We start from the raw sequence: 9745 nt of genomic DNA on the forward strand, positions 1-9745 counted from the left end.
ATAACACAAGGGAACTTGATAATTGACACGTTGACAATGGAGATGTCTGTGCACTTTCGGCCAAGCTGATGAATCTTTTCAAAGGCCGGTTTCCCACCGAGATCCCTTGAATGGGGGAAACGGGCTGTGCGATCTCTCTTGCTCTTGGGAATCGGAGCAATGAGCGCTGTCTTCATCATCCCTTACCCGAGGTGAATGGCCTTTTTATTGCGCATCCCTCCTTAAGGGCGATTTTGAAGTTAATAATTAATCGGCGGTGCACCTAATGCATAATTCAGTGAGGTCTGGACACTGGGTCACTGCCAGGCATCATCTTCTGAGCTGTAAATCAGCTTTTGTGCAAGAAAGTCTGGTCATTAATCATACAAAGCAACCTAAAATAATACATTTTAAAAAACGGATTATATTAGATGAATGCAAGTCCCTCGTGCTGTTGGAGATGAAAGTTAAATGCTGTGACATGGTAACTTAACCCCCGCTAATAAGGTCCACTTGTCCTGGTCAATACATGTTACTCATTACAGAATGAATAGCATTAAGTTCTCTAAGACTTGGTGCTTGACCTGATGCAGTCAACAACATTTAGCTGGCTGAGATAAATCAGGGGAGAGCTGTGAGTGAGTGTCCCCAATTATCGAAGCACGTTTTAAACAGGGCTCTCCAGACAGTGGCTCCTGTTGACCGCATATGCAGATTATGAAGAAAATGAAAAACATTAGCATGAGCCTAGCTTTCCTAAACCTGCTTTTTTTCTGTGCTTGTTTGCCTTTCTCCGTGTATTTTCCATCAAGAGGTCATGGAAAATACATGGTGCACCCCGAACAATGATAACACTTGAGTGCCATAAAGCAATGAATACTGACTGCTTGTGCTTTGGACTTGAACAGGGGAAGACGAAGCACGTTTCCTGCAGGATACAAATTAAGGGCAACAGCAACAGAGACAGATTCACCTCGCTAGCTTAAGCTGCGGCTCGTGTTCAGGAAGCGAAACCCAGTTTGATCATGGCGGTTTTGGCCCCCAGGTCGCGCAGCAGCCTCCTGGGTAAAAGGTCTTGATGAGCTGGAAGGGTTGCCAGGGAGCGGCGGCAGGCACAGCGCTACACCGGGGCTAGTGGGTGCTATAGCCACAAATCACAAATCTGCGTAGCCCCAGTTAAGCCCCCTCAAGCATTTTAGTATTTTTTTCTTTTTAAATAAAGAAATATGTAAAAGTTAATAACCAGCCATTCTGTTCCCAATCCGATCTCTGGCTGCATGCCCGTGCAGCGCGTGTACCCTATGACGTGTGTATGTGTGTGTGTGTGTGGGGGGGGGGTGTCTGGTGTGTGTGTTCGCGCATGTTAGGCTACGTTATGTCAGCTAACTTCTAGCTAGCTAGTCGCCCATTCCGCCCCGTTACGATGGACCTTTTTCTGATCAAGAAAAGAGTGCGGGTAGAAAATGAAAATCCAGACCCAGACCCTGTCTCCAAGGGGGCCAAAGAAGAAGAAGAGGAATATAAGAAAGATGAGTCGGAGAGAGAGAAACGACGTGAGGGAGCACCAGAGCAGTTTACCGCTAGCTGGTCCACAGCCACCATTAGCTGCACTGTTAGCACAGCCACCGCTCCCTCTGATCTAAGCCAGTCGCCTGTTGAAGAACCAAGGCACCCTCTTCTTCTGTGGTATCCAGCCACAAAAGTTGGCTGCATAACAATATAACCAATGCACAGCAGGGCGCGTGCATATCGTCTGCCTACAAGTTATTTTTGTTTGCAATAAAAATAAAATCACTAAGACTGTGATGATGGCCAGTTTGTTTTACAAGTGTGTGCACAGTTAACAGGCATAGGCTAAATGCATTGCGCTTCTAGTTGTAGCTGCGCTTTGGATATTATTAATTTTATTTTTGACGTTGTGATAGCCAATTCATCCAAAACATTATTACCAATGCACAGTTGTCTGATTATGCATATGGAATAAATGCACTTCTTGTTGTTGCATTTTGGATGTATTGTGTTGTTATTAATTGTGGCTGCATGGGCGCTGTCCGGTGCTGAACTCTTCCACCTTTGCACGTGAAAGGCATTTTTGTCATTGCCTTGTGGTCACTTGTATTAGGCTTATTAGCTTATTTTTTGAATATTCTTTGGCCAAATTCAATTAAAAACTACATTTATATTGAATGTGCTGTGTGCCATATCTGCTTTTATTGAAAAAATGAGAACTTCCTTATAAAGTAACTCTGAAAGTCATGAAAATCAACGATTTTCTTAGCACCCCCATGTATTGGTCAAGATCCCCCTTTTTTCACCGGGAGAGAAAAAATCCTGAGCAGCGGCACACAAGCCTTCGCCTTACGACCTTTGCCCCCTGCTGAGACTGCTGGGCCCCAGCGGCATTCCCTGAATCTGAGATTATGCCAGGGGAGGTACCCCACTGAGGTGGGGGGCACTGTAACCCATTATAATTATAAAACAAGGGCACACTAACCCTGTGGTCAAGAGCTCGCTGCCATTGGTTCTCCCTGAAGAGCTAAGAAGAGGGAGGAAAAGAGAGGGAGTGCCAAGGGAAAAAAGTGAGAGAAGAACAAAGGGAGAGAGATAGTATGAGAGATTAAAATGAATCAAGAAGGAGAGAAAAAGGCAAAGAAAAAGAGAGAAAGCAAAGAGAGAGGGAGAGAGTGAGAGAGAATGATTTAGGGAGGGAGGGAGCGAGAGTGAGCCTGCCTGTGTCTGGAATCTCACCTGTCACCAGAGGGTAGAGGATGGTGTTGGCACTGAGGTGCAAATGTCACATGTCCATCATCTGGGTATTGCTTTCCTAAAGTGGACACAGGAGTGGGATTCTTGCAGGACAGATGATGTACAGGTCAGAAACAATGCTTTCCAAGCAAACCACTTTGCCATGTTTATTTTAGCAGGTGCAGCCGACTCCTATAAAAATTCCTTTCGATCAGAATGCAGTGCATGCTGGGAAAGGTGGAGAAGGTTCCAGATCAATTATTGATTCTCTGACAGAGAGACGTTGTCTTAAATGTACTGACACAGTTATACGTGTATATGCTAATTTATGTTACCCGTTTTTGATTCTGTGTTCATGTTGCAAAGACTAAACTGACATGTTGGATAAATTTCACAGGTCTGTCAGCATGCTTGCGTTACAAAAATAAACACATTCCGACGTACACCTTTCAGCTGCCAGGTTATCTATGGCTGTTTATGGCTTAGAAAGACAGCAGATCCTCACAGTATCAAATGGGAATTCCCAACACATAAATCCACAGATGATTGTCAATGAACAGACTGCTGTCAGCACTCAGAGAAACACTTCATTTCCCACATGCCTTGGCCAAGAGGATGAAGGTAGCTCCTCTCCAAGGCCCATCACTCATCTTCCTGGAAACCTTCAGCATTTCAAATAAGGTCTTATTCAGCAATCTGAGACACAACTCTCCTGGCATAGTTTCATATCCTGAATGGATTTCTCACTGCGTGTCGCTACGTCTTCCCGTTAGGTCGTACTCTTTTCAAATTTCACCACGGACGGAAAGAAAGACACACATATACTGAGACAGTTTGGTGGATAGATGTTGGTGCCAACACCATTGTGAACAGCGGATGTGCATAAAATGGCATGCGCTGTCCCATTGTGGCTTGTGTAGGCCTACGTATTGGCAAGTTAGCAGAAGTGGAATTGCTGGTATCGTTAACATGTAGCAGCAGCAACTCAAAAAAATAAAAACAAACTCAGCTGATGCAGGGTTAGGTTATTTTCTGCAGAGCTCCTGCTGAGTCAATGTATGCTTTGCAGACCCACGTGAATAATACCGAATCCATCGTGAAGAGCTAGCCAGGAAGTCAATCTTGAAACCGCTCAGAAAGATGAAGCTTGCCCATAATTTGGTGGCAGCAATTGGCAGATTTTCATATTTAATAAGGACCAAACACTTCTTAAACTGCACAGAACAAGAAAAAAAAACCCTTATTAACGGTTACCTAAATTTTCAAGTTTTTTCTCTGCTTTCTTTTTTGTTCCTGCAAAATTGCTTTCCTTTCTGGTTTTTGTTTTTATTTCTGTTTTAATTTTCGAGCCCTGCTTGTTGGTTGATTTATATAAGAAAAATGCCATTTAATTGAATATGTTGTGCAGCCATCCACACATAGATACTACAACTTTAACCAGTATTATATTTAAGTACATGGTTCATATTCATAAAGCATCTGGGAATAGGAGAGCTGATCTGTGACCTGGATTGCTTTGCAGTGCATAATGGAGAAGGTTAGGAAATGGATGGGGGAAACGTGGTGCAAGATCAACACTCCCCCTCTTTATGAATACAAGCCCAACTGTCATTGTTTGTTCTACTACTGTTTTTATGTTTTATATTCAAACATAACAGCTAATGTATTTGTTGCCTGTAAGTTCATAGTAATATTGAGATATGGTTTACTGAAAATGAATAAAAGTTTTGTAGCACAAATTTGTAGCCCTTTCACTGCAGATCAGTACAGTGTTGCCACGGTGCTAATTGAATGTATAACTCAAGACCCCTTGACAGCAACAATCACTATACTACTGTCCTCAGATCATACTTTGTTTGTTTGAGCAATGTCTGGATGCAGTGTTCTTTAATTTCACTGTTTAGTGAGCATGGAAAACTGCTGCCATTAAATACAAAACCTGCTCCCTCTGAGTGGTAGCCACCAGCAGAGCAAAGTCAATATAATTGATCTTTTATTTCATGCAGTCTATGAGATCTGTGATTGTTTTAACTGCTTCTCTTCCATTCAGCCATCAGAATTGGCTCTACATGGCCAGATAATTTAGAAAAAGAACATTTAAAGTTCATTGAGGGTGTTAAACTTATAAACTTAGAATTAAAATAGCCTTCCTATCACATGTAATTGTATTATTTTTCAGAGGGCTGGAATGTACCATCCAGTGTAATAATGTGGTCACGTTGGAAATAGAGGAAGTGAGAAATATTTCACAGATTTCACTCCTGTTAAAGTCTGATATCCTCAGGGCGAAACCTGCAGAAACCGTTTTTCTCTGTCTCCAATCAGTCACTATTTGTGTTCAAAAATAGTAGGCCAGCTGTCTATTAGAGGCAGATTCTGATTGGGTCATATGAGGCCAGCAATCTCTCAGTATCAGCTAGTTTTTTTGTGATTTTTTTCAGTTTTTTCTCACATATTCTCACAAGTGCACAGCTTTGGGTGTTCAAAACTTTCTTGTTCTAGTGCATCGATGAGCCCATAGATGGTCCAGAATCGAAATCTGACTGTGGTAGTCCCGTAGGCCAATGCATAATTGGCGGTAGCATCACCCAGGGTTAGGGAGGGTTCAGTTGGCAGGGATTGTGACTCATCGTTCTCCAGCGACCCCGGCTGGTCAGTTGGGTGCCTGCAAGTCTGTCCGTTAAGCTGCACACGGAGTGCCTTCCTCCGGCTCAGTCTCTGTGAAAGTGTGAGTTACGGGGTGTGGTGTGATGAGAGGTGGTGCTTGACGTCTCATCGATGCACACCTCTGTTTTCTTCACTTCGCAGCCTGGCACAGCGCTCCACATCTTTCTTTCTGCACTTCTCAATAGCACAAAACTTCTTCTACTTTCATATGTAGGACGGAGTGTAGCACAGTGGGTAAGGAACTGCGCTTGTAACCGAAAGGTCGCAGGTTCGATTCCCGGGTAAGGACACTGCCGTTGTACCCTTGAGCAAGGTACTTAACCTGCATTGCTTCAGTATATATCCAGCTGTATAAATGGATACAATGTAAAGTGCTATGTAAAAAGTTGTGTAAGTCTCTCTGGATAAGAGCGTCTGCTAAATGCCTGTAATGTAATGTAATATGTCATTTGCCAAGCTGAATAGCACAAAAAAAAAAATTGTAAGTGTTGTTGATATGGTTAAAATAATTTGAATATGTACGCCCATGCCACCTCTCTCCACCCCTGGGAATGCCCAACAAATCAAGTTGTAGAGCAGTGCATTATGGGGGTTGAAGTAACAGTAAAAGGCTGGAGAATATTGCTATCAGAGATTTGGAATTGCTTTATCTAGAAAACAACAGATGATAAAACGTTTTTTGTGGGGAAGCATATTCATGATGGGCTCATAGAATAATGGGGAAAATATATTTTTTGGGTGCAGGTCCCCTTTAAGCCCATATTGTTTTAAAATTGCAAACTGCTGTAACCCCCGGTAACAAGGTTCACTTGTCTTAGTAACTGCATGTTGGTCAGTACAGAATGAATATTATTTACTTAATAAAAGGTTTGGTACTCAACCTGATACAGTCAACAATGTTCAGCTAGCTGAGATAAATCAGGGGAAAGGACGGGTGAGCTGTGAGTGAGTGTCCCCAATTATTGAAGCCTGTTTTAAACAGCGCTCTTCAGACAGTGGCTCCTGTTGACCGCGTATGCAGATTCTGGAAAAAAAAATGTAAAACATTAGCATGAACCTAATTTTTCCTGTGCTTGTTTGCCATTCTAAGTGTATTTTCCTGTCAGAGGTCATGCAGAATTTACATAAGCACTCCTGGACAGTGGATAAAATGTGAATGCTTTGAATCATTTCAGTTTATTCTGTCGACTTGAACAGGGGAAGAGGAAACCTGTTTCCTGCTGGACACAAATCGAGGGCATCAGCAACAGAAACAGAGCTGCACCTTACTCACTTAAGCTGTGGCAGGAGTTCAGGAGGCAAAAGCCAGTTTTCCCTCTTATCAGCGTTTAACATGCTCGTTTTAGGTGCTTTTGGATAAGGAGTAACACTCCTCCTAATGGTCTATACTTATTTCCTCTTTATTAAGTGGATGGTGGCCACCAGACGCATACAAAACAGGCTGATAAGGTGCTTCGATGCTCAGCTTTAGAGCTTCCTTTTATGTGCAAAGTGTTACAGGGGGCAAAACAGCTGTGCTTTGTGGGTGACATCAGATGCAGCTGTCACATTCCACAGTTTACTAGGACTGCCCTTCTCTAGATTTTCCCTCCCTCCACAATAAGATGTAGTGATCTGTGTCATGTTGTTCATATTTCACTGCAGGAGCATAATGTCAGGAGAAGGGTGGGGGAGGGGGTTATTTGGAAGACTTACTCAACAAAGAGAGAGAGAGAGACCCATTTTATATTAACCCCATACCCTTTTAAAAATGTTATCTTTGCCTCTGGCTTGTGGTAGATGACAGCTTCATATGGTTTTCATTTGTAATAAAACTTCCAAATGACCAAGACAGTCACAGAGACTAGTAACAGCAATACATCACATTGATTCATTTTAAAGGCCAATAAAAAAAGCAGAGGACTCATACACTGAACCTCCAATAGAAACTTAGACAATTCTTAGATGAACTTTTATTGTAATGGAATTTCAGTGGAAATTGCAACTGAAGGTTCACCAAGCTTTCGGCTTGTTTTCTAACCCAGCGGCAAATGCTCATGTACTGTTGTCCCTGGGCTGCTGAAACAACGCTCTGCCCCGAATGGGGCTCTGAATTATTCATTCGTTCATTCATCCAGTCATACAGGTCAGCTGGGATGAACAGCCTGAAAGATGTTGCTCACTGGTTGTGACTGGCAGAAGAGGAAGGTCTCCCCAGTCAGAGCAGTAAGCCAGCTGAAGGGAAGAGCTTCATGCCAGCCTGCAGGGTGACTGCAGATGTCCTGCACCACTGACTCAAACCAAAGCCTGCCATCCAGCGTACGGACGGCGGCCCACCAGCGGCTTGCCGTTGGCATGGCCGACAGTCCTCCGGTGTTCAGCAAATCATCGCTACACTGGGCGACTGTGATGGCGAAGCAGCCGAGATGAGTTCCACCAGTTAGTAGATGACAGAATAGTTTGCTGATCGTCCAGCTGCTATGAGACCACTGTAGTGGCAATTTGCAAAGTGCTGAAATGCGGATAGTTGTTACCACGTACGGTCTGATAGGTGCTTGCATGCTGCAAAGTTTTTTTTTCTCTATGAGGTTGAGTGCATGCAATAACGGTAATTACAATCAAAGTGTCTCCTCGATTCTCAAAAAAAGTGTTTTAACTGTTTGGAGCTAATATTGAATCGAATCCAAGCCTATGACTCAAGATAGTGTTTAACTGAAGATCGAGATGTGCACACATCTGCTGCACACAACTGCTGTTTGCCACAGTCGGCTACAAAGAGAGCAGTTTGGTGAACCACCAGCTCAGAATTGGAAACCCCAAAAGCTACGGTCCTCTCCAAGCTGAGAGAGGCAATTACGGAGTCATGGCCCTATGCAATCTGTTTGCAGGTCGGCCTCGCTGTGCGAGTGCATGCGCTTCAGCTCCGTTACAAAGGACTTCAGTTGCCATGCATGCGCTTGCTGCGACGGATCGGTGCACAATGTCAGTCAGGATGCGCAGGTGGACGTGGAGGTCTGTATGGAGCACATGTTAGTGGGGGCACAGTGTGAAGCTGTGGATCAGCGCAGTGTGTGCGGGAGCAAATCAAAGTCCCTTTTATTTACTGTGCGCTTTGAGTAATCTATTGAGCTCGGGAATGACTCACATTGAAGAGGCTCATCTGAAGAAAGAAAGAAAAAAAATCACACTGTGCCCTACTGAAAAGACCTCACAGTTGAATGCACAGCATGTGGTCTAAGATATAAGACTACTGACTGTGTCGATTCAGCCATTCCATAGTCACTGAAAGGCAAAGGTACCAAGCAGCAGAATGATACGAGATGTTCATGAATTGCCAATCAAGGCATATTGTACATTCAAGGCTGTAAACAGGTGCATGGCAACCAATTTTCAAAAGTATATGTTTTCAACTGGAAGCAGTAAAATGTGCAATCTGTTAATGTATTTAATGCTCAACACTCCTATTGAAAGCAGGAATACATCATCATGGCATGGATGTTCTGCACAAGAATTGTATTGTAATTTTGCTGGTGGCCCAGCAAAATTAAAAGTACCAACTGCCATTTTCTCCAAGTAATTTGGATCCAGTATCAGCAAGACAGCATTAACAGTGTCATATAGGCTTATAAACTAAGCTAAGACATGAAGCAAGAAATTAAGAGTAATTGGATTTCCTCAGAAAGTCCTTGCATCCTCATCCATAGAGAAACCTAGATAAGGCCTAATACATCACGTCAGCCTAAACCCCTACAAAGCAATCCAAAGACAACTCCCAGGATATGAAGAAACTCCAGGAGGAACCAGACTCAATAGGTGAGTTTCTTTTTCTCTTTATCTCATTCAGAGAATGTTTAAACTCGATAAAAGCTCCACTCCACATGAGTACAATTTTATTGATGTGGTTGGAAATCTGTATCATTGCAAATGTCCCAAACCAGCATGGGAGAGATGACACTCTCGGTGCAGCAACCAGAGGGGTCCTCGATCAACAAGTACACACTCGGGCCATTCAATCCCACACAGCTCCTTGTTTTTCTCGACCCTGTGTCTCCCTCCATAATAAACTTTCTTAAAGGATAAGGCCGGAGTAAATATATATTTTTCTTACGATTGACAAATCCTATGAAAACACCAAAACCTGCAATGAATTTAGCCTACCAACAAACATTGTCCATTTAGGCAATTCCAGGTATAGCCAATATCCTGGGAGTCATAGATCCCCATTGTCCCAAAAACTATTAAAACAAGTCAGACACATACAATACTGTTGCTTTGGTCAGAAAATCAATCATTACGATAAACCTGGCCTTTGTATTTTTCACTTAAACATTTCATGAAACACTTTATGAGATGACAGTGATTGTCTTTTCAATAT

Source organism: Anguilla anguilla, chromosome 11, assembly GCF_013347855.1.
Source record: "Anguilla anguilla isolate fAngAng1 chromosome 11, fAngAng1.pri, whole genome shotgun sequence".
Taxonomy (NCBI): Eukaryota; Metazoa; Chordata; class Actinopteri; order Anguilliformes; family Anguillidae; genus Anguilla; species Anguilla anguilla.